This window comes from Cyprinus carpio, chromosome A20 (genome assembly GCF_018340385.1).
Source record: "Cyprinus carpio isolate SPL01 chromosome A20, ASM1834038v1, whole genome shotgun sequence".
Taxonomy (NCBI): Eukaryota; Metazoa; Chordata; class Actinopteri; order Cypriniformes; family Cyprinidae; genus Cyprinus; species Cyprinus carpio.
This window is the reverse complement of record NC_056591.1, coordinates 4,569,646-4,576,925: the sequence shown is the minus strand read 5'-3', so window position 1 is coordinate 4,576,925 and position 7,280 is coordinate 4,569,646. Positions and strand designations below refer to the sequence as shown.

At 38.4% G+C, this 7,280-nt stretch overlaps 1 pseudogene; it reads left to right on the top strand.

Annotated features, from left to right (window-relative positions):
- Positions 1-370: 370 nt before the first annotated feature.
- LOC109085788 overlaps positions 371-7,280 on the top strand; it is a 31,352-nt pseudogene continuing 24,442 nt past the window's right edge.

Genomic DNA, 7,280 nt, shown 5'->3' with positions numbered 1-7,280 from the left:
GGTGGGAAACAGAATATATTTGCCAGAATTTTAACATTCCGACAAATAACCTTTCAACACTAACATAAAAAAAATTGGAAAAGTAGTTTTAATTATAATTAAATATGAATTACTTATAATTTAATTGTAATTGAAAAAGCTATTATAATCTAAATTTTAAAAATAGAATTAAAACCAGTCAGTGTGTTTTGTGGGAATTAGGTGCTGTCTCTTTAAGAGGGCAGATCCTGCCTTCTGCCTCTCATCTCTGAACCTGCTCGGATCCGCTCGGATCATTTCACTCCAGTCCAGTCCAGGGGAACCGAACCCGAGACCCTGGACACTGACACACTTGAGGAGTTATACGGCAAACCCCTTCTGAGCTGATCTTTTGGAGCTTCCGGAGAATTTTACCGTGAATGCAGGCGTGTTTGTAATGAAGGCGGTGTTTATGGTTGTTATTTTTTGAAATATTGCTCCTGAAACCTGTAAGATCACGCGCGTCTGAAGATTTATTTTCTTGAGAAAAACATCGATTCATTTACAACCATGCTCGTGGATTTGTATGTCACGCACATTTTAGGATATATAAATCCACGCGTGACTGCGAAGTTATCGGTAAGAGAGGCGTTAATAATAAAGGTGAATGTTTGAAAATTAATTTGTCAGGAATACAAATCAGTTCATGCATACTCTTCCATTTTAAAAGGATTCCCGTAAATATTTACACAATCTAATACATGAATCTGTTTTTAATGCGTTTTTACACTGCGTTTTTCTAGGATTGAATATATCACTATGTTAGATCTGTGTTGAATGTTTAACCCTAAGACTGTTCCTCTGTGAGAATCATGATGGCAAAACATTGTCTTAATGATGACCTGAGCAAGATTTCCGATGATGAACTGGTCAGATGGAGCAAAGAGGACTTGATCAAGAGACTGAGAAGGGCTGACAGTGAGAAAATGAACCTAATGCTGGAACATGGGAACATGATGAAGGACATCAACCGCAGGCTGCAGGTGCACCTCCATGAGATCCGCAATCTAAAGGAGATCAACCAGAAACTGCTAGATGATAACCAGGAGCTCAGGGAACTCTGCTGCTTCCTCGATGATGATCGGCAGAAAGGTAAGAAGCTGTCTCGGGAATGGCAGAGGTTTGGGAGGCACACGGCGAGCTCCGTGTGGAAGGAGGTGAGCACCTATCAGCAGAAACTCAAGGAGCTGGAAGGCAACCAGGAAAACATTCTTCGGGAGAATGCAGAACTCAAGGAGATCATTCTCATGTTGGATGAAGACAGGACTGGAGCAGGATCTAGGAGTTCTATAGACAGTCAGTCCAGTCTGAGTAACATGAATGTAGGTTCGAGCATTGTCAGAGATGTTGGTGATGGGAGCAGTACCTCCAGCGGTGGAAGTGCTGGCAGCCCAGACCATCATCATAATCACATACACAAGACTGTAGAAACCAAGATTGGCACCATAAGACGATCTATGGATGATCTCTCTGCTCCACATCATCACAGGAGCATCCCCAATGGACTCAGTGGTGAGTATAGAAGACCGTTTTTGCCGCCGTCATTGATTAAAACTCCAGTGAAATCAAAATTGGAGTTTTGGGGCTTTTCATGCATTTCTTTAAGTACGCTCTTAAAAAATTGACAAAATGAATTTGTGTCAGATATACACATTTAAAGAAAAAAAAAAATGCTGTTAATGTACTCACTCTCAGGCCATCCGAGATGTAGGTGTATACTTTCTTCAGTAGAACAAGACGATTTTTAGCTGAACGGTCCTTAATGATTCATAAAATGCATGTCAGTGGCTGCCATCGCTTTGAGAGTCAAAAAAAGCACAAGTAGGCAACATAAAAATACTGGTTCAAATAACTGTTTATGTAACCATGTAATAAGATAACATACACAATTATATTAAAGGGGTCATATGATGTTGCAAAAAATAACATTATTTTGTGTATTTGGTGTAATGAAATGTGTTTATGCAGTTTAAGGTTCAAAAGACGTTATTTTCCACAATGTACATTATTGTTTCTCCTCTATGTCCCTCCTTTCCGAAACGCGTCGATTTTTACAAAGCTCATTGTTAAAAGAAAAGCGAGGTGTGCTCTGATTGGCCAGCTGTCCAGTGCGTTGTGATTGGCCGAATACATTGTAATGTAGACATGTGGGGGCGTGTTTAAAATGAATAAGCTAGTCTTAAAGGGATACTCCACACTAAAATGAAAATTTTGTCATTAATCACTTACCCCCATGTCGTTCCAAACCCGTAAAAGCTTCGTTCGTCTTCGGAACACATTTTAAGATATTTTGGATGAAAACCGGGAGGCTAGTGACTGTCCCATAGTGTGAAAAGTGAGTAACAGTGTTGTTGTCAAGGAAAGTATGAAAAGCATCATCAGAATAGTCCATCTGCCATCAGTGATTCAACCGTAACATTATGAAGCGAGAAGAAGCCCTAAACACCCACATGAGCTGACTGTGTGATAACTGTAATGAAATGGCATGTTAAGCCTGGCTTTAGCCGCACTTCAGCAGCACCAGGATTTCAGATGAGAGGACAATATACACAGGCTCTCCCTGACTCTCAGGCTCTCAGACAACTTTTGTCCTCGCAGTTGCTTTTACTATATACTATATACATATGTACACAATGATTTGAAAGCTTGTAATATATAAAGAGTGGCCTTAAACAGTGTTTAAAACATCAGCATCAGCGATTGTTTCACAGTGTCATCAGACTGTTAAGTCGCATTTCACCCCAAAATCTAAATATAATGTATTTTTATAATATATATTGATTGCTATTATTAGGGCTATTCAGGGTTTTTTTTTTTTTTTCTTTTTTTTGCATTTTGAAAATTAAGCAGCTTTCCCCCAAATTGTCATCACCACAATGATAAATATTATTCTATTAATATTTTTATAATAATAATAATACTTTAATATAATACTCTACCTTATCTGAGTAATATTTTAACATTTTAAGTTTAATAGTGCAAGACAAAAATATTTAGTATAAAAGTTATGTGCATGAGTTGTAGCGTTTCTCCTTTACATTGCAGCTAGGCTAAGTTGTAACTTTGATCTTAAATGGGCCTGTCACTATACCAGCTTGTCTGATCAATTAAATACATTTTATCATGGTTAAATCCCCAGGGGTCAATATGTGTGGCCTGGAGTCAAAATGTAGTGCAGTGTCATTTAAAAAGACAGTCAGATTGAGCACATAGATGTTTGGAGTGTGTATCATCATTCCACAGGGATTCTTCAGACATGCTAACAGCCGTAGGAAGGTGATAAGTGAATGAAGTGGGACCTGTGGAGGTATTTGTGGGAGACATTGGCTAGTAAGGCAAACAGAGAGTGCATGGGTTGGAGAGTGTGTGTGACTATGAGGTCCCCTGCTCTCTTTCCTCCTTAAGGGCTCTCATCAATCAGTCAAGCCGTTGGCCGTCCCAATGCACAGATGGTGCTGCGGTAATCATCAAAGACAGGTTCATATTTCATCGCTGTGTTGCACAACTGCTCACAACTCCATGGTTTCAAGAGTTGAAGCCTTTACACGGACAGGATGTAGTGCTACATTGCTAGCATATTCTTACATTGGTTTCTGTGGGCTACATATCTGAAATGAAATACATTTTGATTGCAATTCAGATTTTAAAAGTAAAACAAGATTCAACAGGTGTTCTACTGATCTTCATGCATATAAACCATATTTTATATGATTTCAAATCTCCCGCTCAAACATTGACTATGCACATGGGTGCTTTGTACCCATATATTTTTGATATATTGATATATATTTTGATATGAGCATAAAACAAAAAGACAGACCAATGTTGCATCTATCGTGTTACTGGGCAACTTCTGAATGGATATCTTCTGGGTGGGAATCTGGATATCATTGGCTCATGGAATTGCCATGATAACACAATAATATTGGTCTCAAATATGATTTCAGTTTAAAATTAAGCAAAATTGAACATAAACAGCAAGTAATTACCACAGTGAATGGCTGCATCTCTTAAATACTTAAGGGTTATTAAAACTCAAAATCATGTCAAGTAACTTGAAATGATTAATTATCCAAATGTTTATTATATTGCAATTCAATTCAGCTTTTTTTAAATGCAGCACTAGCAGCAGTTTGGCAGTTATCGGAGTCAATGTCTTATGACCAATGCTTGGTATTTTGGTTTATCCTCATAGGTTAGGTTTAATCCTAACAGGTGGAATTTGGCAAGTTTTATGTGGCATATGCCATTGATGGACTACTGTGCTAGGTACCCAAACAGAATGGTCCCAAAAAAGTGGTATGGTATGGTTTGCTAATTTGGTACCATTCACAACTGGAACTGAAAATAATTGAGTACTATATTGTACTGAACCATACCGCTTGGTGGAAACGAGGTTTATCTCTCAGTGGACGTATGTTGCTGTTGCCTTGAGATACCTCATGAGGGATGTTTTCCTTGTCTCAGGGAGTAGTAAAATCACTGAGCCCAGTGTAAGAATGAGGGCAGTTACCCAATAATGGTCAAAGTGAACCTGTTAAACTAGCTCAGCCAGTTCTTCACAGCTCAATAATTTGCCAAGCCTGCAGATTATGTCTTAGTGTGATGATGCTGTATACATTCATGGAATTTCAGATTCTAAACTTTAATGTGGGGATCAGATAATTTTCATCCTTTTATTCTTTTCTATTATTTTAAAGCAGAGCTATCCAATCCTTTTCCTAGAAGGCCACAATACTGAAGATTTTAGGTTTTACTGTAATTAAACACTCTTGATCCAGCTTATCAAAGTCTTCAGAATCACTAGAAACTTCCAGACAGGTGTACCGGAGCTAAAAAAGATGGCCTTCCAAGAGGAAGGTAGGACACCCCTAAAATATTTTAAAAGTTTGCATATTGCATTGCCCTATAACTTGGCAGAGTTCTTTAGTCAGATTTGTTACTTTTCTTAAATATATTCTTCAAGTTTAAAGGGTGTTCCACTCTGGTGACCAGCGTAGGAAGTGTTGCTCTTTTAAAACTTGTTTTTCCTGTATGCACAAGACAGATGAATCACAACTTTCTATTCTTAAACAAACCATCCTGTGTGTTCTGTCACAGCATGTAGGATATTAGTGAATCCGTGGAAGATTTAAAGGGCAAAGAAATTCAACATGAGACCATATTCTACACTTTTTGTGTGGCAACAGGCAAGTCTTTCTTGCTTGTTTGGCCCAGGAGAGATTTGGTGCAAAGAGACACCCTCAGCTGACTTTAGTCAGACAGAAAGCAGTCTGTCACAAATTCCCACATTCCTTATTAAACAACAGTGAGAACTACAAAAAATAAAAATTGATCTCTTTGGAGTGTTAAAAGCTCTTGGTGCAAAAAGAAGATTTGTAAAGTTGCAAACACTAAAGTCTCAAATCCAAAGAGATATTCTTTATAAAAGTTAAGAGTCAACCACACCCCCCTAAAATGGCTCGTTCTAACACGCCCCCACATTTCTACGTCACTATGTGGGAAGATTTGCATAACGCCGCCCATATGATCACGCAAAGAAAGAAGGCATAACTTTGATTCTGCGCGATGCAACGCAACGCATAAAAACATTATTATAAGAATTATAACCCATAATTATGTCACCACTGGATGCAACAAATGCCTCATTTGTAATGGGTTTTATTGTTTTTGTCTTGTGGCACCGGTGTTCTGACTGGGACACGCATCACCGTATATGGCAAGTGGCGTAACTTTCCATCACACGCTTGAGGCATTCGGCCAATCACAACGCACTGGATAACTGGCCAATCAGAGCACACCTCGCTTTTCAGACCGATGAGCTTTGTAAAAAAACTATGTGTTTCAGAAAGGCGGGGCATTGAGGAGAAACAATAATGTACAGTATGTGGAAAATAATGTGTTTTTTGAACCTTAAACTGCATAAACATTTCATTACACCAAATACACCAAATAATGTTCTTTTTAGCAACATCATGTGACCCCTTTAAGCTGGACAGCTGTATTTGGGTGAGTAAAACTGAGCATTGAGCTCTCCGTTATCATCCGTCATCATATAGTGCACGTGCATGGTCCCCCAAAGTTGATGCTTCAAGTTAGAAATATTTGTATTGTTCTTGTATAAATGTAAAAAAAAAAAAAATTTTTTTTATTTGCGATCTTGATATCATGTTTTACAAGCAAAGATGATTGTCTGTTGTGCTTACATCTTTACACCTTTCACTTTCCAAGACTAAAACAGAAACTTTAAACCTTCTCTGGTTTAAGAAATGATCTTTTTAAAATCAAAATATTGCCAAACAGATGATTTTACATTTCATTTGAAAACAAATCCCCCACCATCATCATCATCATCAGTGTGTACTCTTTTCACGTGATTAGTGAAATCTGACTTCTGCTGAACTGTGCTGTGGCTCTGCAGCACGTGTTGTATGGATAAGAGTGGACACTTTCAGCTTACAACTGTAGTGTCCGTTTGTCCAACTGATCTAAATCGTTTTGTTTAAATGTGTATATATAGAGAGAGAGAGAGAGAGAGAGAGAGAGCGAAGAAAAGCAAAACGACAGTGGGGGCGGTACCACGGTGTGCAAGTAATGTAATCGTGTACAGCCAAACACCGGGTATTACCAGTAACACCAACTACTGCAGCAAGCCTAAACTGGAGTTGAATAGATTCCTGTTGTGTTTGTTTTGCATGGTTTTTGAAGGGTCAACTTTGAGGGATCCATAAACCTGCATTATATGAGCTCAGAGAGATGGAGTGTTTATCTGGGACAGCATGAGAGTAAATAATGAGACCGTTGTTTTGGAACTCATGAACATGTCCTCTTCTCCTGTCCCTAAAGAATCGCATGTCAGGTGAATCCAGAACCAGCCTTATTATTCTTATTCTGAAGACCAACTAGCCATTCAGGCTACTCACCTATTATTGGTTGCGAAAATATAGAGTATATATAGTTTTGCATATGCCTATTTTTTAGAACTTTCATAAGCAGTATTTGACTTGTGCTTGTAGAGCCATTTGTTGCATTAATCTAAGCTTTGTCCAAGTGGGAATGCATTGATTTTCTGTTTATTTATTGCTGCCTAATGAAATGCTGTGTAATTAAGTTGTTAATGAAGTAAACAGGTGGCACAATGGCAGGGCACTAGCTGCTCCAAACAGCACAATCAGCATTCACATTCTGTTGACGCAAACTGACCTTCATATTTTGACACTTAATTAAAGTGTCCCCAATGTCATCAGAGGCCAATTTGGAGG